Raw genomic sequence first — 24,316 nt, forward strand, 5'->3', positions numbered from 1 at the left:
CACCACAATCCAATGCCATCCAGGATGTTTACATTAAAGAGAGTGAGACCACACTACAGGCACACTCCTCAGTCCATGCACCACTACCCCTGGGCAAAAGGCCACACCAACAGCCCCCAAAAAAGACAAAAACCACAAAAAACAGCACAATCCCAGCCCATCCATGGCCTCAATGGTGTTTAAATTCAAGAGGACACCCCACAGAAAGACTAGGCCCATGCAACACTCACCACCCCTGGGCAAAGGGCCCCACCAGCAGCCCCAAAAAAACGACAAAAAACAATAAAATCAGCACAATCCCAGCCCATCCATGGCCTCAATGGTGTTTAAATTCAAGAAGACACCCCACAGAAAGACTAGGCCCATGCAACACTCACTACCCCTGGGCATAATGGATGAAAAGTAGGCAAAATAAGTGCAGGCCTCAGACACTGCCTCTGTTCAAAATGGCCCCCCCTTACACCCCAAGCCAGTCCACATCAACAGTACACCCCAAAAAAACAGAAAAACACCCACAAATCACCACAATCCAATGCCATCCAGGATGTTTACATTAAAGAGAGTGAGACCACACTACAGGCACACTCAGTCCATGCACCACTACCCCTGGGCAAAAGGCCACACCAGCAGCCCCCCAAAAAAGACAAAAACCACAAAAAACAGCACAATCCCAGCCCATCCATGGCCTCAATGGTGTTTAAATTCAAGAGGACACCCCACAGAAAGACTAGGCCCATGCAACACTCACCACCCCTGGGCAAAGGGCCCCACCAGCAGCCCCAAAAAAACGACAAAAAAACAATAAAATCAGCACAATCCCAGCCCATCCATGGCCTCAATGGTGTTTAAATTCAAGAGGACACCCCACAGAAAGACTAGGCCCATGCAACACTCACCACCCCTGGGCAAAGGGCCCCACCAGCAGCCCCAAAAAAACGACAAAAAAACAATAAAATCAGCACAATCCCAGCCCATCCATGGCCTCAATGGTGTTTAAATTCAAGAAGACACCCCTCAGAAAGACTAGGCCCATGCAACACTCACTACCCCTGGGCATAATGGATGAAAAGTAGGCAAAATAAGTGCAGGCCTCAGACACTGCCTCTCTTCAAAATGGCCCCTTGCACCCCAAGCACATGTTGCCTGTACCAGCCAGCACTCAAGATGGCCACCACCACCACCCACATGGCCAGTCCACATCAACAGTACACCCCCAAAAAACAGAAAAACAGCCAAAAATCACCACACTCCAATGCCATCCATGATGTTTACATTAAAGAGAGTGAGACCACACCACAGGCACACTCAGTCCATGCACCACCACCCCTGGGCAAAAGGCCCCACCAGCAGCCCCAAAAAAACGACAAAAACAACAAAAATAAGCACAATCCCAGCCCATCCATGGCCTCAATGGTGTTTAAATTCAACAAAACAGTTGTATCATGCACCCATAACGAACCCTGGTCCTACTGGATACTGTGGCTACCCACAATATAATTTATTTAATGTTCTGCAAAAGTTCCAAAATTGTAGTTGCAGCAACTGTAATGCCCCAAACAAACTTACTTGTGAAAGTTGATTTCTAATCCAAAAGTGATCCAAAGAAAGTCAAAAAGGCCTCAAATCCAAATATCCAGCAGCACCCACAAAAAGTAATCCTTCCAGCTCCAGATCCAAATGAAAGTGACCAGGAGATGGACAAAGCACTGGGAGGAGCCTGCTGGACAGGAACAGGAAGTTGGAGACTGTGGGGCACTTCCTTTCCTCCCCCCCCCAAAAATGGACTCCTTGCAAAAAAAAAGGCCATGCAAATGTCAACCTGAGGAGTGATTCTGATAAAAATCATCATTTTCTGAAGGTTTATCCTGTTTGCTGGTGGATTTCTTGTGCAGAATTGCAAAATCTCTATTTCGCGAGTGCGAGATTGTTCCTTTCCGCCGCAACTACGTGTTCGCAATTGCGAACTCTCGCAAGGTGTGCTGTGCAAGGTGGCAAGCCGCGATTACGTATTCGTGGGCGCCAAACTCCCGCGGGATCACGCAGCAAGATCCAAAATGGCGCAGCACTCGCAAAATATGATCGAGAAAAACAACTCGGCAAACGCTTAATGACGGAAAGTGAACGCCGTGCACCACGCAACAAATCCGCCGCGAGCGGATTCACGGATTTTCGACAAATTCGCGAGAGTTCGCGGATTGCGAATTTGCCGAAAATCCAAAAAATCCGCGAGCGGAGCGGATTTTACGCCCATGCTTACTCTTGTCGATCGGCTGCAGTGGGTATTTCGGTGGATAAATTCGCCGGGAAGGGGAGCTCAGAGCGGAGCTCTACCCAAAGGCAGCCATTCCAGTTGCGTGCGTATCCACGCCCCCCTTAATTTGGTGAGTTAATGTGGTGTAATATTTGTTTTTTTAGTTGTCGTGTAATAATAATAGGTTAATTTCCATTCAAATATTTATATTTTTTTTTAATAAAATTAACTTACATTTTTAGTTTACACTAAAATATTTGTATTTTATTTTTGGAATTATGAAACTGTTATTTTTTTTCTCCTTATATTTTATCATTGTTAGATCTCTAACCCGATGGTGGAGACCCCAACTTATGTGTGAATAGTTACTGGTAATCCTTTTCTGGTAGGCACCAGACCCAGATTTGTATGTGTGGGGGGAAGACATACAAGTCTGCACCTAGTAGTACATTTTCACTCTGAAATGATGAATAGAAAAAAAGTTACTACTAGGTGCAGTGGCTCCGTGCATAAAAAGATAGGACTTCCCTATCTTTTTATGCGTGGATCCTCCACAGTCGTAAAGAAACTTCTAGTAAAATGCCTTTGTGAATAGTGAATAGCAAACAATCAAAAACATACACAAAAGTGCAACTTTACCTTTGTGAATCAGGCCCAATGTGTTTAGAAAGATTTGCTTCAGTATACTTTTTGATTTTTGGGATGTACCTGTAACTGGAAGTGTGTTACATTGTCACTGATATTATTAATCTCGTGTCAGTGATAAACTGTTATTGGATCATAGGAGTATTTATGTACTTCTAAATTGAGTTTATTCTGCACCATGCTGCTCCAGATTGTGTTTGGGTTCCTTTTTCCTTTGATGACATTCTGACATGTGGGAGATAAGAATGATGACAAATCTAGTAGTTCAAACATGGCACGCATTATATAAATCAAAGCAGCTATTAAAGATGACCTGGGTCCCTGCATCCCCCTTCCCCATCCCTAGTGTGCAGCAGACAGGGAACGATGTGCAGCAGTAAGGATTTGAAGCTCAGCCTCTATCCGAGTACTGTTCCTATGAAAAACATCGACCCTGCTTATTTCGTATTATTCCCTTCTACTCTTAATATTGTTATTTAATTATATTTAAATAAAACACGAATTGGATGTTCGCAAATTAGATTGAAGAATGGACATTCATCATTCTGCAGTGCATCGGAGTCGAAAAAGACAATATGCATTTAATAATTTCGTCATATTGTCATTGCATTTTTGTAGCGCGTTTCATACCCTTGGCACAGTGCTTAATTTGAGCCAGTGGTTTCCAGTGCTCACCACCGGCACTTACTCATCAACACCAGAGCTTTTTATGAGCAGCAGTTAAGGACACATCAATTTATGGTAGGCATTAAGTGATTTGCCCACTTTCAGAGGACGTTGAGCAGACACAGAGACTCAAACCGGGGGCCTCATTTATGAGGCCTTGCGTCAGTTTTGCGCTTCCGATGCGTCACTTTTTGTGACGCATTGGCGGCGTAAAACATGCCTCCTGTTGCGCACTATTTACAAAGTGACGCATCTAAGCAGATGCGTCACTTTGTAAACCCCTGCGCTACATTATACCTGCGTCAGGTATAATGTATGCAGGGGGGGGCGTTCCCCCGCAAAAAGCTTCGTAGAAGTGACGCAGTGAAATCTATGAGATTTCGCTGCGTCACTTCTAGGACGCCGTTGTGTCAATTTCTTACGCCTGCCTCACAGCAGGCGTAAGACTGACGCAGGCCCTTTCACATGGGGCTTGCCCCATGTGAAAGGACGCATTGCTGGAGTTGCGTCACTTTTGTGACACACTCGAGCATTGCGTCACTTTTGCGCTTACAGATACGTCAGAAATACTGACATACTGTAACTCCTTGTGACATGATGCGTCATACATTAAATATGACGCATCAGGTATGTCGCAAGGAGTGCGCACTGAGAAGTGACGCATCCCTGCTTTCACGCAGCGATGCGTCATTTCTCATAAATGAGGCCCCTGGTTCCCCAGCTCCAAAGTCAGCAGCTCTGGCCATTACGCCTGGTCCTCTCCCCACTTTCATGGTTTGTTCATTTGGTTTTATTTAGGCAACGCTAACAGGAGAAATGGGGTGGTGCAAGCTGTCTCCTGATGAAAGCCCCAGCAAGTATGTTTTTTTGCAAATTAACCACTGCCTTGGCGTGCGCCGAACCGAATCAGATGATGTGTAGTATGCTACACTGTGGGGCTACTGCCTGTTTGAAAGCATTTTGAACCCCATTGTGGCCATGTGGGAAACGTTTTTCTGGCTTGCACGAGTGACCAGAGTGGTGCTCTTATCTCGTCTTAATTTGTTGCACCCATGTGTGTAATGGCGGGATATGAGCTAGAGACAGAGCACTTTACTTTCGGTCTCATTCTGCCTAATCAGCAGGTTTCTATGGAATCCATCCAGGAGCAACAGAGGAGCAATCGATCGTATGCTGTGAACCTTGCAAGGGTGATCTTGTGGGGCTGAATCGACCTCTTAAATGATAAAGGACCTGATTCAACAAAGGAATCCTTAGACTTTAGTGTAAATTTACGTTTTTTAGTATTCATAACTTCGAGTTAATCCACAGTCAGGGCAGAGAACTCCCACATAAAAAGATAAGGCTCATCTATTTTTTTGTGTGGGGAGTTCTCCACTCTTGTGACTTGACTATATACTGGCAGTTTGTGAACACCAAAAAAAAAAAAAAGTCAACAAGAAAGTGTAAGTTTACCTTTGTGAATCAGGCCCAATATGTGCAAGTTGCCTAGAAGTTGCAACTACTAAGGGACACCGTTGGAATTTGAAATTAATTTGTGAATTATCCATACATTAGGGCACAAACAATTATTCTGTGCTAAACGTATTCTTGCTTCAATCACAATTAATTTTGCAAAATTGAAGAGAAGGTGCACAAAGATTCGTCAGTGCACACATCAATTTATAGCTTTAAAGCAAATAGCCCTTAGGGCAATCTTTGACAAGTAACTTCCCAGAATTTGAGTTTATTTGCTTGACCGAGGCCGACAATTTTCAAGGATAATATTATTTATCCAGTAATTAATGCCACCATAATGAGAATATTGTACGTTTCCTTTTTCTTATGGTGGGTTGGTCTCCTGGGGGTGTTGACGCATTTTGGTCTGTTGAGCACTTTCTAAAATAAGTTTAAAGACATAATTAAAAAACCCATATGCATAGAAACTAACCATCTTAGATATATAACAAGGTATATAACAAGATTAACCATAGGCACACAGCTAGAAGGGAGTGGAGGTTTAATTAAAAAAAGTATCTCAAGCGCCCATGCTATTCACACAGAAATGTCGGCGTTTACACAAAATTCAAATGCGCGTTGCACAGATGTCATTTAAATCAGACAGCCAGATGGAGCGTCTTGTCAAGGAAATGGGTCAGTGGATATGTGAAATTGCACCAGGCTGGCACAACAGAGTTGCTATGGCAGAACATAAGCCATTGGGTCAAATGCGCAGACCGAACAAGAGTTCATGAATTAAAGGGACTATGGGGCCTCATGTGCACAGTAGCTAGATAAACAAGCATTTGCAATGCAATCAGTTTCTCCTTTGGACCTTATATGTATTTAGCTATGCAGCACATTAGCCTGGATGCTGAAGCATCTTTAACAGGGAGGGAAAGTAAGCACCAAACTGCATGACACGCAAGGGATGGGAAAATATGGAGAGAAATATTGCCTTTCAGCTGGAAATCGTATAATCCAAAGCTCTTTTTTTAATAAAAAATCAGGGCCTTCGGTGGTCATATCACTGAAAATACAAGATTTGAAAAAAATATTATTGTGTACGGGTGCTCGTGGAAGACAATTTCTATGGACTGGAATCTAGGGAATACTAAAGTGATTCTGGTATTTTTCTGACCTCTGCTGGTCGTTTTCTATCAAGACAGTTAAATAGTGGCAGTTGAACAAGCAAAACGCAATTCTAGTATTTTACGGACCTCTACTGGTCATTTTAAATAAAGGCAGTTGAACAGAAAAAAAGTCCCTAAATGGAATGAGACAAGTCCTAGGCTGATCTCCAGAGCCCACAAAGTACATACACATATAAGTATATACTAAAGTATACAAGAGGTCCTGAATGCTCGATTTAAAAAGTAAACAAGGCCCATACCTGGATCAAATAGATGCACAAGGCCTCTGTGGGGATGTTTTTTTTGCTTCAAGATTAAGGTTAATCAATTGCTGTCTATGTGGAGTATTTACATGTGACTGGCTTTCGTGTGCAGATGGAACAGCGGTCTAATTTGGCCATGACTTGCACTCAGATAGATTGGAGCCGCTGCTCTGGTCGATGTGTGGAGATTAAACTGGTGCAGTGCAATACAATATTTGGGGGACAGGGGGGGTGCCATTAATGGAGATCTCCCTGGACTTGACCAAAGCCAATCCAGCACACCCACTGGTGTGTGGAAGGAAAGTCAGTGCAGCCTCAAGACATCTGTAGCGGGCACGGAACTAGCCATTGATGGTGATCACATTGGGTTTATTCAAAGTTAAGCTGACACACTTACTGGTGAGTAGAAGAAAAGTAGGCACAGTTCTTTCAGGATCTAAAAGAAAATGCAGTAGAATGATACCTTCCGGCAACAAATGTTCTAGTAGTACTTGCCAAGATGAAAGGCGTAAGGGGGTCATGGCTTTAGGAGTGCGTGAAAGCTGCATGAAAAAAAATCTAGGTGCTTGAACACCTGTTGGAATAGCTGAGCCAAACACTGAAGAACCGGGTTATTTAAGACCCGGCGGCGCCAGGAGCACGCCCAAAGTCTTCGGGTATCACCTGTCTTAGAACACAGAGACCTGGAAACTTCTTGGTGGCGTCAAAGATCAAATTTATTGGCTGCAGCCAGTAACAGAAGTCCTAGAAGTCAACACGGTATGAGTTCTCAGGAGACTGCTCAATTTTACAAAGCCAGTCATCCCTTTTTATGCCAAAAATCACATTCCAGACAAATACCTTACATTTACAAACTGTCCAATCACATGTATCCAGATCAGAGGTATCGCATGACGGTAAAACCCACTTTTCAGTTGCCCAGCCCAAGATCAATCATTGGTCAAACCCAACATTCTTCATCAGACAGGTCGAACGAACCCATAATAAAAAAGGGCACATCCCCATCGTAAATAGACCGTAAAGAAAGAAGCAGAAACAGGTGTGAGTAGGATAAGGCATATTTGTGTGCAATAAAGATTTACGATGTCCTGCGCTTTGATCCTCAATCTTGATCAGCTACTGGGAAAGGAACTGGCCTAACAAGTTTGGCTTCAGGCAAGAGGGTCAGTTCGCTCAGGTCATTCAGAAGTCAGCTAAAGTGTACGTGTGCTAAAGACTCGTTCGGCCGTAGTCATCGGCCTATGTGAGGGCAACCACAAAATGGCTGCCATACACAAAATGGAACCCAAGGGTTCAGAACGAAATCCCTAAATACGTAGTGAATCCATCGGTCTAACGTGACGAAAACACTCATACTTGTCGTACTAACTAGTTACGGTTCGCTAATATCAAATTCGTAACAAAACCATGACCTTTATGAAACGGGCTCAGAATTCACGGAACCTCAGACCCTCCTTTTGCCCTTACATAGGCAATAACCTACACTCACTTCAATCTGAGTCCCGGTCTATATTAATCAGATCATCAAGATGTTGCTGGAGCACAATCCTATTACTTAGTACCTCACTTGGGACAGGTCTCCTTGCACACGTAGTAGCACAGAGGCCACATAGAGCAGGAGCGCACTGCACACAAAGACAGAACAGGAAAAGAATCGCTAAAGCCATCCCAATGATCATCAGAATCTTCCATCCCCATGTCGATAACCGTTCCCAGAACCATCCAATCAACGACCAATCTCCTTTATCCACATCTATAGACTCAGAGATCTTATGTAACTTGGAAATGGCCTGGTATACCGTAGGAGCATTGTCTGGTATGAAAACGCAGCAACTTGATTGGATCACTTTACATACCCCACCTCGATCTGCAAGTATGACATCTAACGCAACTCTGTTCTGGAGAGTCATAAGACGATCTGACTGGAGCTCAGCAGTCAAGTTACTAAGGGCACCGTCAGTTTCAACTACGGTGGACTCAACCACTCTCGTCAATTGCCGTATGTTCCTGCTGTTAACCATAGGTCCCCAAAACGGCAGAAAACCCTTCAAGAAATCTCCTAAATCTTGTCCTGCAGTATCTTTCTTACTGAAGACACCTCTAACAACTCTCGTCTTGTGGTAATCTGCCACAGCTGTATAGGTAGGAGGCAACAGGAACGAGACAAAACATGTGCCCGAGAAATCAGGGGGCAACCATGTGTATGCTCTATCGTAACAGACAAAATAGGTACCCTTAGCTGCTAGAAACGATGGGGAAGTCTGGGACACAAAAACATACGTCTCAGTGCAGATACTCTTCCCTAACTGAGCTCTCGGATTCTTGCCATTACCTTGCAGACAAAGATGACCCTGATGGGGTACGATCCAAATCGGAGAGGATCTTTTCGCTCGCTGGTTCTCACTCAGACTAACTCCATATCCAGTCACGTTCCATCCAATATATGCTAGTGTCTCATCTCTCGGGATCGTCTCATAGGAACTAACTCCTCTAATCATATCGACTATACCCTTAACTAGAGCACTATTCTTTGGATTGTCCTTCACAGAACGTAGGGGGTAGACTTCACGAGCATAGATGAACATCGTTCTGTATGCCCACACAGAACCATTATAGCTGAATGGCAGGACCAGGTAAGGAATACCTTTATCAGTAGTATGAGGCATAAGACCACACACCCAACAGTTAGTCGTGTTCACTACTAGCTGGTGTTGGTGCAGGAGCTGAACAAAGGAGTTATTAACAAATTCCAACCTTCTAATGGATTCATGTTCAGGCAGAGGATGAAAAGAATGCGAAGAAACAGTAGAAGAAGGTATGGGTTGTGTGGTGGGTGCAAACGTCACTTGAAAAGAGAATATAATATATCCCATCAAAAACATCATCAAGCTAAGTAACATAAAAAGACATAATATTCGGAAACACTTTCTACTCATAATTCAACACATTTTGCTCTTAAAACTCATTTCTTCAACAGGTCTCTCCATCTTGAAAAACTCCATCCTCTAACCGTGCTGTTCGCGGCGGTTAGTTCTTCCGTGCTAAGGAATGCGTCTGTCAGTCCAGGGAACGCCCTAGGACCAACCAGAACCTCGACCTTGTGTCTTCGGCTTGCACTCCCAAGTCGTTGCACCGCGACCATACAGCGGAACCCGGATGGCGGTTCGAAAAACAAAAATCGGTCAAAACAGTTTCTCAGATGGGAGAGCTGAATTTTTCAAAAGTAGCAAAGAAAATAATTTTTACTTTATTTGTCCCACGATTCTTGGTCACAAATTATAACGGCCTTTATCAGGCAATGTCTGATCACGAAACAAGAGTTCAGTCTCAGTAGTGTCCAGTCGAACTGACGGTGGCACAGCTTCTTGCAGAAAATTGTCGCTTTCACGCTCAGAACTTGTCCCAATTAAACGTGCATCACTAAAAGGCAGAAAACGAGGCACGGTGTCAGTTTCTGAATCAGGAATACCCTCCTGGACCCACCGGTCATACGGCAGAGGCAAAGGAGCCTACTTACAATGTACGCCGTGGATCCAGTTTTTCTTTCCTTGCACTCGCACTGCAGATCGTGTGGATAATAGCACCAAGTAGGGTCCGGTCCAGCGGGGCTGATCGTTCTTTGTCCGCTGGAAATTCTTCACAAAGACCTACAAGCCAGGATCGATATCGTGTCCTGAATCTTCAGAAGCCTGAGGCAATGTGTCATGAACCTGTTGGTGTAAGACACGCAATTTAGCTGTCAAATCATACAGATAGTCAAGCAATACAGGGTGTTCAATCTCGCTGAATTTCGTCGGCCTCGGCACTCCCCATATGTTAGCCGGGCGACCAAAAATGATCTCATATGGACTAAGTCCCACTCGAGAATGTACAGTCATCCTAGTTGACAGAAGTGCTAATGGCAAAGCATCAGGCCATTTAAAACCAGAGCTTGCCTGTATCTTGGCAAGTTTTAACTTAAGAGTGCCATTATAGCACTCAACTAGACCAGCTGATTGGGGGTGATTTGCAGCGTGAAATTTATGCCGAATTCCTAAACCATCACACACTCTCTTCATCACTTGACCCACAAATTCACTCCCATTGTCACTCCAGACCATTCTCGGCAAACCATACCTAGGGAAAAACTCCTTAACAAGGGCTTTAGCAGTGGAGAAGGCAGTATTATCTTTTAGGGGATATGCTTCTACCCATCTTGAAAAGGCACAAACAACCACGAGTACATATTTCAGGTTGTTGCATCTCTCCATATGGATAAAATCTAATTGCAAAACCTCAAACGGATACGTCGGGGCGCAAAGTGACCAGCTGGAGTTGGAGTTCCCTCACCAGGATTGTACATCAGACAAACCATACAATTATTGACCATATTCTCTGCACACTTAGGAATTCCAGCATTTTGCCATACTGGAGCCAACAACTTACAAATTCCTTTCGCACTGATATGAGCCATTCCAAGCGACATCGTAACCACTGCAAGCACGTAAACATCAGGCAACAACCATCGCTGATGCTCTGACAACTCAACCCAACAACCATTCGCATCCAATTTACCCGTACTCTCTCTCCATACGCTCAACTCTTTCTCTGTAGCTTCAGCTTGAATAGACCTCACACTTTCTATCGTATCCTCACACATTCCAACATCACCAATCCATCTTGCCGGGCCTGAAACATACATTCGACTCATCACATTCCTCGCTGTTTCCTTCGCAACTTCATCCGCAAACGCATTACCACGGCCAACATCATCCGTAACCTTCCGGTGAGCACTACACTTTACAATCACAACTTGCTTCGGCAAAGTAAGTGACTCGAGAAGCTCATTCACCGACTGCCCATGCTGGATTTTAGTTCCATGAAAAGTAAGGAACCCACGCTCTCTCCACAAACGTCCAAAACTGTGAGCAACACCAAACGCATACTGACTATCGGTGTAAACATTCACTCTCTTCCCTTTCGACAACACACACGCTCTCGTAAGTGCAATCAACTCTGCTGCTTGAGCTGAATAATGTGGGATACGTGCAGCTTCAACGATCGTATGCAAAGTCGTAACAGCATATGCCGCAGTCGTATCACCATTCGGAAGCTTGAAGCACGAACCATCCACCCATAAGGTACCATCACACTTCACAAGAGGAGTATCCCTAAGGTCTATCCTTCCTTTCGTTTCCTCTTCTGTCCTAAGAAAACAATCATGCTGTTCAGAAACATCTGTCTCTACTGAAATCGGCAACAACGTAACTGGATTCAACGTATTGCATCTCTTTATGTGCACATGACTCGCTAAGAGTGTCAACTCATAACCTGACAATCGAGCACTAGTTAAGTGCTGTGTCTTGGTCCTGTTTAACAAGGTATCCACTGCATGTGGAACCATCACAATCAGCATATTATCCATCACCAAGCCAGCAGACTGTCGAATGGAAACAGCTGCTGCCGCTGTGGCTCTCAAACAACTCGGCAACGCTCTAGCTACCGGATCCAACGTCGATGAGAAATACGCACATGGACGCTGCTTGTCCCCAAAAGATTGTGTCAACACTGACAACGCACATCCCTCTCTCTCGTGCACATACAATGTAAAAGGCTTGCTATAGTCTGGAGTACCCAACACAGGAGCTGAACACAATGCATCACGTAATTCGGAAAAACGTTTCTGACAATCGTCAGACCACGGGAGGGGATTCGGTGTATCTTTACAAGTCAATGGCAACAGAGGTTTGGCCAGCAGAGAAAAACTTGGTAGCCATTGTCTGCAATATGACGTGATACCCAAGAAAGCACGTACCTCTCTCTGCGTATTTGGCACAGTCATTCGCGCAATCGCTTGAATTCATTCTGGGGTCAACCTTCTTCCCTCCTTTGACAAGAGATGACCTAAGTAGGTCACTTCTTGTCGACAATACTGCAACCCGTGACACTTTATGATGCAAGTCCGACAGATGTCGCAACAACGAAAGAGTAGCTTCTTTACAAGTCTTCTCACCATCAGCGGCCACTAACAGATCATACACATACTGAATAAGAGCTGCACCAGCAGGCAACACAAGAGTATCAAGCTGAGTCTTCAAAGCCTGACTATAAATAGAAGGACTTTCACAATAGCCTTGAGGAGCTCTCTTAAACTGGAAGCTTCGTCCTCCTAAAGAGAAGCCAAAAATATCTCTACTCTCCTCAGCAATTGGAATACTGAAGAAAGCATTTTTCAAGTCGATGACTGAAAACCAAGAAGCTGAAGCAGGAATCAAAGTTAACAAAGCAGTAATATCCGGAACAACTGGAAACTGTGGCACGACGATTTTGTTAACCTCTCTAAGATCGATCACGAACCTGTAGACAGGTGGTTGAGAAGAGTCAGTGCGTTTCAGGAAAGGCAAAAGAGGACTGTTGCACACATTACCTCTCGTCTCTTCAATCACATCTTTCTCAATCAGGTCATAGATGATCGCTAACAGCGCTCTTTCACCATCACTAGAAATCCTATATTGGGGAATGTGTGGCAATTTAACATTTGCTTTAAGCGTTACAACGTAAGGTGGAATCTCCAAAAGACCCACATCATTAGGACCAGTAGCCCAAAGAGTATCAGGGAGAGAACGCAATTCCGGTGGAAGCCGATCTTTAGACAAATACATTGGAGAGATCACTTTCTTACCCAATATAAGCTGTACTCCCGCAGGAGAACAATGCAATGTCGCATTCAACCTTTTCAATAAGTACAAGCCCAACAAATTCTCGCCACAACCTGTCGTTAAAATGAGGTGTGCTTCCAATTCACAAGGCCCTATAGAAAGAGACAAAGGGCTAGAAACTGGATTACGAACTGGGGCGCCAGAGAATCCTACCGAAACATTCGTTAAGCCAGACAAAGGTGCGCCAGGGAGTTTAGAGTGCATGATAGAACTCTTCGTCGCACCAGTATCCAAAAGAAAAAGCTCTACTACACCCGATGTGGCTACTGCAACATAAGGCCCACTCTGATCTACTGGAACCGACACTACTCCCTCTCTTTGTCTATGGCTGTCCTAGCAATCATTATAGTCAGCATTCTCACTCTCAACATAATAGTCATCAGCATAGTACTGAGTCGATCGACCAGATGTAATCTTCTGCTGATCAAAGCAATTCATAGAATTTTGTGGAGGAAAGGAACGTTCGTTCTGAGGAAATGCACCTCGTCCTCTACCCCTAGGCACTTGCTGAAAACCACCACGACCTCTCGGGGCCGGCATACCACTCGCACGTTGTCGCAAAACAGGGCACTAATTTTTATAATGACCTTCCTCCTTACAATACACACACTGATTCAAGGCCAAGGGTGGTCTTGGAGGAAAATACCCAACGTTCTGTTGCGGCCTCTGAAATGGCGGAGGTTGATGAAACTGTGGGCGTTGCTGTGACTCTTGCTGATTCGAGCGAGGCGGGTACGCCTGCTGCAAAAGGACCTTCATCTGTAAGTCTTTAGTCTTTTTCTCAACCCTATCTTTTTCGTCCTTATCCCTATTCTCATAGTAGTGTGCAGTCGCCAATATCTGGGCCGACGAAGAAACAGCCCAAGAACTTTCAGAATCTTTCAATTTATTACACAGTTCAGGAAGCAAATTAAAGACAAATTTGTCCACAAATATTCTTTGTCCACCCTCCGTACTCATGTCCTGACCACTATGATCTATAAACGTCGCTTCGAACCTAGTGAAGAAGTCAGACACACTTTCGTCCTTCTTCTGCTTACAAGCTGCTAACTTGTCCCAATTGACTCGTAACGCTGGCATCATTGTTTTCATAAGATCTATAATTTTGCCAGGTAGATCTGCCACTAGAGCCTCAGGTTTAGCACCACCAACCTGTCTAGCATCTGCAGCAGCATATTGACCCATGAATCACCTAACTCAATCGCATGATCCTCATGACGAATTTTTGCCCACAGAGGTTGAGGTACCACGTTACCCAACAGCATATCTATATCAGCTAAATTCATGATGCATGCGTCGACTGTCTGAGACAACTCCTTGTAATAACCAGCCGGATTTTTACGGGGGTCAGGTAAAGACTGCTTAAGAGCCCAGACCTCTGCTCTCTTCCATGGCACATGTACCCATACTCGCTGAAAATGTGCTGGTATAGCTGGGGGAACATTATTCACACCAACAACTACCGCGTCGCGCCATACTGGAGGAACTTCTCTTATCTGATACTGTCTCACTTTCCTCCTAACTGCGGAATCAGGTTCAAATAGTCGCTGAGAGGGGAAATCGTTCCTTAACGCAAGTACCATCGCAACTGCATTCTCAATTCCGGGACCCACTATTGTCCCTTTTGCAAACTCAGACTGGACATTTAGCAATTCTACGGGGACTGAACCCAAATCATTATCTTCCCATTCCTCACGAAGGAAAGTACACATAACTTCAAAAACATACCTTTTGTTTCGGTGCCTCCCACTGTTGGAAGACATCCATAACTGACTCTAAGTTATACCTCGAGACATTCGAAACCCATCTGCGAGCCAAGAGATCTAACACTGCCCATTCTTCGGGACCAGGTAGCTGACTACGCATTTGTTTACGTGCAGAAACAGGGGTCAATAACCCAAAGAAAGGAGACAAAAGACCAGTAACAGTATCAGTCATTCGTTGTCGAGCAGAAGGAGAAGCTGTCATAAGGACAGGAGGCAAAGTATTTTGAGGTGACAGAATCGCAGGGTTAGTAGCAAGAGAAGTTGAAGGTCCAGGAGAATAAGGCAAAGTAGTTCCAGACAAAACCGATAGCAAAGTCGGCGGCCCCAGAGGAGGCTGCGCCGTAGGAGGAAGAACCAGCTGAGGAGGAGGTGGTGGCTGAACAGCAACAAGAGGTTGTGCAACTGGAGGTTGCCATGGCACTCTGTGCATAAGGGGGTGGCAATCTCAACAAATGTGACATCAAAGGATCCTTCTCAGGGTCCTTCGTCGCATTCTCAAGAATAGGTGGCAATGATGGGTAACATTTATCTGTGGTAAATAAATAAATAATACCCTATTTTTGACTAGACTTATAGCATAACAGATAGCTCAATAAAATAAGAGTCAAGATTCGAGGTAGTAGGAGTTTCTGCAGGTTTATTACAGCATAAGGACAGGATCAGGACAACCTGCATGGGAATAGGACAATAAGGCCCGGCAGCTGCCGGGGCTGGGTCTGGGATGAGCGCGCTAACATTCAATAACAAAACACAGGCATATATACATAGCGCGAACACATAGCATTACATTGCAGTAGGCGTAGCAGTGGGTGGAGCAGAAAGGCATGACGCGTAGCAGTCGCGAAAGATAACAGTAAAAAGAGGTGTAACTGGGAGTATACATAGACATGTGATGAAAAACGTAACAGAATATGTCATGAATGGGCGGAAACATAGGAGGGGGCTACCTAAGGAGCCGGGACCTCTAACCTAATGGTGCGCGAAAACTGGCAATGACGTGTTACTAGGAGAAGCTGGGGGCTACGAACTCTGTGTTAGGAGCAGAGACTAGAGTCTGGAGGGTCGGAGCGACATGTACCTAAACCCTATCTGGTATCTAATGTTTAGGGAACATGTTGATATAAACTAGAAGTCATGAGGGGAAAAGCTAACTTGATTCTAAGACTGGACCATGCATTATTCTACATGAAGTGCGTGATGAGGAATACTAAATGACCATTAAATACAGTATTTCTCTAACATGGAGACGAGAAGGCTAGACAATGACGGAAACTATTGATGCAGTTCAGTAGCTTAGGAATGCAGAGGAGGAGTACTGAACTGATAACTGGAACTATAACATACTTTTGGCAGACTCAGAGGCAGAGCCAAGCTACACCGGGCACTGCGAGGCAGGAAGTAAGTGAAGGGTCGAGGATACAGGTGGGGGCTGTATCGCTCCTCAGCGAGGCTTTCAGGAGACAGAAACTGAATCTGATGTCCAGGCCCTTTTTAGGCCTAGAAACGGGGACTTTATAATGGAATAACGTGCACACTAAGAAACGTGGCAACATAACTTTACCTAGGCCTGATATTCGTAGTATTCACGAGGACTGGAAACTAACATACTAGAGGTGGACACAACTGTAATTGCGTCATTAATCGGACATGGGGAATAACATATGCATATTGGTCATGCACACATAACATATGATGGATGAGGCGTAGGGACACAGAACATGGCAAAATTTACTTTTCCACATTCCCTCCTTGTCACTACGTTTCCATCAGGAAACATCAATTTTCATGATACCATCTATCATTTCATACAGTACCATTTGCTCGTCTCGAATTGTCTTGGAACGGGATTTAGAACGGGGCTTGGGACTAAGAATACAAGAGGTAGCACACATGCTACAAATCGCAGGGCCACATTGTATACAGAGGCAGCAGCTAAATATGATCGCTACTGCAATACCTAGAAAGGACAGGACTTTCCATCCCCAGGCGGAAATTATATTCCAGAACCAACCTGACCATGTCCAGGTGCCTGGATCTTGATGTAACAGATGGGCAATTTTATGGAGTCTGGTTATAGCTGAATAAACAGACGGCGCGTTATTTGGAATGAAAATGCAGCAACTAGATCCGATGACTCTACAGGCCCTGCCCCTATCGGCCAGTATGACGTCAAGGACAAGACGATTTTGCAAAACGACAAATCTCATAGCAGATTGTTCTTCGGTTAGGTTACCTAGAGCAGAGGCAGTCTCGTTTACTACAGCTTCAAGGGTTCTTGTTAACCTACGGATCAGTTTACTATTCTGGACAGGTCCTACAAAAAAGAAGAAACCTTTATTGAAATCTGTATACTGTTCTAGAGTAGTTTCAGTATAATCGACAATTGGGGACTCCCTTCTATGTCTAATGTGTACTAGATGTGTGTTTCTGTGATAATCAGATGGGGCTAGGAAAACAGGTGGTAGTAGGAAGGCAATGTAACAGGTTCCCTCCCAATCGAGGGGCAGACGAACATATGCGGTTTGACCACAAATGAAATAAGAATGACGTGAAGCTTTGAAAACTGATTTCCCACTGTCACTATACTTGATAACAGTAGTACATTCACTATGACCTATGTGTACAGAACCATAATTACGGACACATAATTCGCCTTTGACTGGTAGTACTGAAATAGCAGGTAAGTCTGGAGTAGTATCAGACTGAACATTCAGGACCATGAATTTCGACGAATAATTACCTAAATTATATACTTCATTTTCTAGATCTAAACCTGTTCTGTGGGGGAGACCTTGCTTGTCTGGAAAACATGTACTGTTAAGAAAAGACATATCTGTTGAGGATGACGTTAACGTGGACCATGCTCCACACGAACCATTGTGTGAGAATGGATAAGGAAACAGTGGCAGAACTCCCTTCGGTGTCTGGAAAGGGGGGAGTCGACCACACACCCAACAATTAGTGGCATTGCTGGTCTGGTGTGAATAATGTAACATACGGATGAATGTGTTATTGCGCATAGCGAGGCGGTAAGAATATTCGTGAGGAGGCAGATCACTAAACGTGTGCTCTACTGTAGCATTAGCAGACATATTTACATGAGGGACTGGTAAATACAGATAGAACGCATAGCTGGTACAGGAAATCATTATGCTGAGAAATAATATGAAACTCAGAAAAACGATACATTTGATTGAACTTTGACTGACTCTCTCACTATGGGGGTCTATTTTATACATGTCAGAAACAATTTAACCGTTTCACCTAGGGGAGGACTTATACAATCAAACTGACTGACTTATTTTACTAGACCTTAATTTGAGCTTATACTCCTGTTGCGGAGTTTTCTCTAACAAGGGAGGGGTTGTAATAATGTCTTATGCGGGACAGTCCTTTAAAACAATGTTCTGGCAATCTTTCGAATCCTGGAAATCCTTGGAAATGTTTTTGGAGACTGATTTCAATCCATTGAAAAGTTTTACATGAGAAAGGTGGACCCACCCCTTCCTGCCTTCCAACTTGACGGCAGTTCGGGTGGTCAAGAGGACCTGACGTGGCTCCTTCCAACGTGGTTCCAGCGGACTTGATCTGTCGAAATTCCGGACCATCACAAGGGAGCCTGGAACGATCTCGTGCGGTGCCACCTCGGTATTGTCTGGAAAGGCGGCAGCAACCTGTGAACGACATGAGTTGAGGGCAGACATCAAGGAAGCTAGGTAATCTGTCAGCATATTACATGAAACATCGGTAATACTTCGGGGTCTAGGAGTACCCCACATGTTAGGGGGGCGGCCGAATACGACCTCATACGGGGACAGACCTGATCTGGAATGTGCGACCATGCGCATATAAAACAAAGCGACTGGCAGAGCTATTAACCAGTCCACACCTTTGTCCTTACAGACTTTTGCAATGCGGATTTTCAGAGTCTGATTATGTCTCTCTACGAGACCGGCTGCTTCAGGATGGCGTACACAATGGAACTTCCACTGGTACCCTAACAAAAGGGAAACGTGCTTCATTAACTCTGATGAGAATGGCTGGCCGTTATCAGAATATACGACTCTAGGGAGTCCATATCTAGGGAAGAATTCACGAACCAACTGTTTGGCAGTGGTCGCGGCTGTGTAATCTGGGACTGGATATGCCTCTGTCCACCTGGACAAAGCGCATACAACTACAAGGACATACTTGAAACCTCGACATCGCTCCATCTGAATATAATCCATCTGGAGGACCTCAAAAGGGTGGTCAGGGGGCTGGAAACCACCTTGTTCCACCGGGACACTTTTACCTGGATTAAACTGACAACATATCATACAGGTACGGACTTTCTGCTTGGCTGCAGCTCGTAAATGCTTGTTGAACCAAATGTTCTGGATACTGTCTAACATAGCTTTTTCTCCTAAATGTGCTGGACTATGTGCGGTATTGATAATGACTTGAACCATAGAATCGGGGAGAAACCATGTGGCTCTACCCTTCGTTAACCATCCTTGATCTGTCTGGACCCCTCCTTGTTCAGACCATTTCTTGATTTCATCGGGAGTAGCATGTAACTGGATATCTATGACATCTTGAGTAGGGTCCTTAACTGTCATACATGTAATCGGATCTGGAGTATGTGTCAGGTTAACTGGAATGGCTGGAGTCTGTGCTGTAAGCTTGGCTGTGCGGTCTGCTAGATCATTACCTTGAGAAATAATGTCTGTAACTTTCGTATGTGCTTTGCATTTCATGATAGCAATAGATGTCGGTAAATGTATGGCATCTAACAGGGCTTGAATAAGGAGACCATGCTGAATCTTGGTTCCATGAGAAGTCATGAAACCTCTCTCCTGCCAGAGTACTCCGAAGTCGTGTACAACTCCGAATGCGTAACGTGAATCTGTGTATACATTAACTTTCAGGTTCTTGGCGTGTATACAGGCTTGTGTCAGAGCGACTAGCTCTGCTGCTTGAGCGGACAGGGTGTCAATACGGTGTGTCTTGATAACTTCAGTGTCAGTAGTCACTGCATACGCGGCGACTAGTTCTCCTGTACTAGTTCTCATACATGAACCATCTACATAAAGTGTCAGGTCAGGATCTGGTAACGGAATGTCTGTCAGGTCTTGTCTTGGCTTTGTCGTAATGTTAACTACTTCCACACAGTCATGTGTGTCTGGATTTGAATTAACTGATGGCAACAGTGTAGCAGGATTCAGGACGTTGCAGCGTCTAATTTCTATGTGTGGCTGGAACAGTGTCAATTCATAACCTGTTAAACGTGCAATTGTCAAGTGCTGTGTTTGTGTTCGGTTTAAAAGAACTTCTACTGAATGCGGGACTTGTACTGTCAGGGAATGCCCTAAAACTATGGAATCACTTTGTCTGATAGCTAGTGCTGTGGCTGCAACCGACTTGAGGCACACAGGCAACGCCTGGGCGACTGGATCTAATGTGCTCGAGAAATAAGCACAGGGCTTGTATTGTCCTGCTTGATCTTGTGTGAGAACAGATAATGCTGTACCTTCACGTTCAGTAACGAAAAGTGTAAAAGGCTTACTGTAGTTCGGTGTAGCTAGAACTGGAGCTTGACATAGGGCTTTCTTTAACTCGTTGAAACTGAGTGTATGTTCAGATGTCCAAGGGAGGACAGTCGATACGGCTGCCTCCTGTGTTGTTAACTGTATCAGTGGCTTGGCTAGAAAGGCATACTGGGGAATCCATTGTCTACAATAAGAAGTAAGGCCGATAAAGGCACGTACCTCCTTCTGGGTTCTGGGCTGGGGAAGACTCGCTATTAACTGGATACGGTCGGGTGTCAACTGCCTACCCCTCTTGGACAGCAAGTGTCCTAAGTATACCACTTGCTGGACACAGAATTGAAGCTTCGAAGGTGACACCTTGTGCCCCATCTCGGCCAGAAAATACAGGACTGTAAGTGATGCTCGCTCGCAAGCACGTTCAGAACGGGCTGTGATCAGGAGATCATCGACATACTGGAGTAGGGCAGTGTCAGTTGGCATGTGAATGTTGTCTAGTTGTCTCTTGAGTGCCTGACTGTAAATACTAGGACTTTCTGTGAAACCTTGAGGAGCGCGTGTAAACATATAGCTCCTTCCATTTAAACAAAATCCGAAAAGAAACTGGCTGTCTGGATGAATTGGAACACTAAAAAATGCATTCTTGAGGTCAATAACAGTGAAGAACATGGCTTCGGAATCAATGGCTGTTAACAGGGAAGAGATATCTGGAACAACTGGGTACTGAGGAATAATACATTTATTAAGCTCTCGTAAATCAATCACTAATCGATATACTGGGGGTGCATTCGGATCAGTACGTTTCATGACTGGAATGATCGGAGAATTGCATACATTGGAGTCAGTTTCTACAACTACTCCTTGAGCCATGAGCTCGTCAATAATTTTGGATAAGGCTGCTACAGCCTCAGGTGGCAATCTGTACTGTCTGATTCGGGGTAACACTACACCTGGTTTGAGAGTCACACGATGGGGTGTGATTTGCATGTAACCTACATCAGTTGGACCTTGCGCCCATAAATGCTGTGGAACATTAGACAATCTTGAATCAAAATCTCGTAATACATAGTGACCCTTAAAGTCACGTAGGAACAGTCGTATTCCCTCTGGGGAACAGCAAATAACTGCACCTAACTCTTTCAGTGTCTTAATGCCTAATAGGTTTTCTGGACATGACTTAGTAAGTAACAGATCAGTAGTACGGGACAATGGACCTACTTCTAGAGTGACTGGCTTTGATATCTCGTTAACGATGGGTTTTCCTGAAAATCCAAGGGAAACATTTCTTGAGCCTGAGAGCGGAGCCCCTGGAACTTCGGCGTGACTAATTGTGGTCCTACTTGCCCCTGTATCGATCAAAAACTTTCTGTCTTTCCCTAATACTTGACTGTGAACATAAGGACCTTCTTGATCTACAGGTATCTCGATGAGAGGCAAGCCTACCTCCCTCTCTAGGCTGTTTCATGAATATGACTGGTACTCTGGATACTCGGACTGTGCATACTGGTACATCTGCGATGTAACGTGCTGTGTTGCAGCGATAGGCTGCGGTGCGGAAACTGTCTGTTGTGCATTCTGTGACTGAGGAGTCTGTGAAACTTGTTCTTGTCTCGGCGGACGTGGTCTTTCTTTAGTCTTACCAGTAGCTATGTTGTGTTTCAGAACTGCACACTCGTTTATAAAATGACCTGGCTGTTTACAATAATTGCAGTTCCCTTTAACGGGAGCTGCAGGATGACTGGCTTGATTCGGACCCCTCTTCTGACTGTCTTGAGGAATAGATTGTGCAACTAGCACTTTCATTTTCGTGTCTTTCATACGTTTTCTTTCGTGTTCTTGCTCTTCTCTAATTCTATTCTGGTGATACTGGAGCATCTGGAGCATCTGGGACGGAGTATTTGCTTGCCAGGTGCTTTCGACTTTCAAAACTCGGTTTTTAATTTGTGGACTTGAATTCTCGACTAATTTGGTAACGAAAAGATGAGGGTATGACTCACTACTTGTCTTGAGACCACTGTTAATACTGAAACATTTTTCGAATCTAGAATAAAAATCACTAATATCTTCATCTTGTTTCTGTTTACAGGCTGAGATTGCATCCCAGTCTTCTTTCCTAGTTGTCAATAATCTGGGTAAAACTTGAATCAATAATTCTGGTAATTCTTTACATTTATCTCCAAGACCGGTACCTGGTACTCGTGCCTTGTCTTCAGCTTCTAGAGCTGTCCAATCGATCTTTTTCTCTCCCACCTCCCATTCTTTTTCTTTTAACTTTTCATACACCCCTGCGGGTAACAGGACCTTTAACATTTTAATGATGTCTGGGTAAGTGTATTCTCCCATACGGAGCATGTCTTTTAATTCTCTATGGAACCCTGCTGGATCTTTGTCATGACAGGGAATTAATTTCTTCATTTCAAGAAGTTCCATCTTTGATATTGGAGTGTATACAAACACTCGTTGCATTACGCCACCCGCCCCTTGGACTGGGTGGACTTCTCGTAACGGATTCTGTCTGTCTATGTAAAACGATTTACTTTCTGGGGGTGAGACATGAACAAAATGCGGGTTCAGGAACGTTCTATATTTGTGGCGCTGTTCTAGAATGACACTTATTAAATCGGTACCTAGACCTCTCCATTTATACTGGAGTAACTCGTTCAGGATATCGTGTAACGGGCCTGGATCAGAATGTTGACCCTCATACAGAGTAATGAGGTACTGGATCATATACATACCCACCAGTCGTTGCTCGGCTGGGGGCAGTTTCAGAAACATTTGTGCCACTATTTCGTCTGGAAAAGTGGTAGAATCAGTAATCCATCGGACTGCTGATCGGGCTAGTTCTTGTTCATGCATGGTACTTAACTCACTATAACCGACTCGTGATTTCAGAATGTGATCGGTAGCTTGAAATACTTGTTCTAGAGAACCTTGTTCTGGTGCTGGATGATGAAAAACAGACTTGGGTTCTAGGCGTAAATGGCGATCTGGAAATCTGGATTTTCCTACATACGCTATTCTGGCGGGATTCTCGTTCTCTTCCTCTTCAGGATCAGAGATACTTTCTTTCTCGCTTACTTGTGCTGCTTTACGCTGGTCGTGTAACCTTACTATTTCTTTACGAATTTTCTTGTACATACTCTCCATGGCACTGACGGTCTTGTGCTTACCCTCGGCTATATTATCACTCCACCTTGTCAGGATTCTCATTTCGGCGGGATCTTTAGACGGGTAATCTTGTTCTCTTATTAAACAATTGATCAGGAACTTTAATATCATGAGCTGAATCTCGGCTTTCCTTTGAGACATAATCTCGCCAATACTTTCTGGATCATCCCCTGTACGGATGAAACGATATATTCTGTCTAGATCTTCTTTCATATTCGGCAAGGTGACTAGATACTCGGTCACTCTCCTTACACGTAAGGAATATAAAACCATAGTATATTCGCCTGGAACTGGATCATAGACACATTCGTTAAGGGCTTGCCTGATTTCTGTGACAGACTTATTACTTTTAGGAGTACGCTGTGATGCTTGAGCATGTAATTCGAGTGCTGATAAACGCTTGTGTGGCGGCGGGGTTTGAGGAGTAGATCCTCCTGCGGCCCCTAGACTGGAGTCGTCTACTGAGGCTCTACGTCCTGGCAGAGTGGGAAGTGGAACTATAGGCTGGACCGGGGGTACCGTAACAGGTACTCCGGTGTCTGGAGGAACATGAATTACCTGGTTTACAGGGACTGGCGGAGCGCGAACAGGATTGGCATATTCGGGGACTGTGTCGTCCAAATAGGACGAAATAAAAATATCAGCTGCGGTCGGTTTGTGACGTAGCTTGGTCGGAACTAATGGCGGCGGGAAATTACTGGATGCCTCTGGGGTCG

The sequence above is a fragment of the Lissotriton helveticus genome, chromosome 8 (genome assembly GCF_964261635.1).
Source record: "Lissotriton helveticus chromosome 8, aLisHel1.1, whole genome shotgun sequence".
Classification (NCBI taxonomy): domain Eukaryota; kingdom Metazoa; phylum Chordata; class Amphibia; order Caudata; family Salamandridae; genus Lissotriton; species Lissotriton helveticus.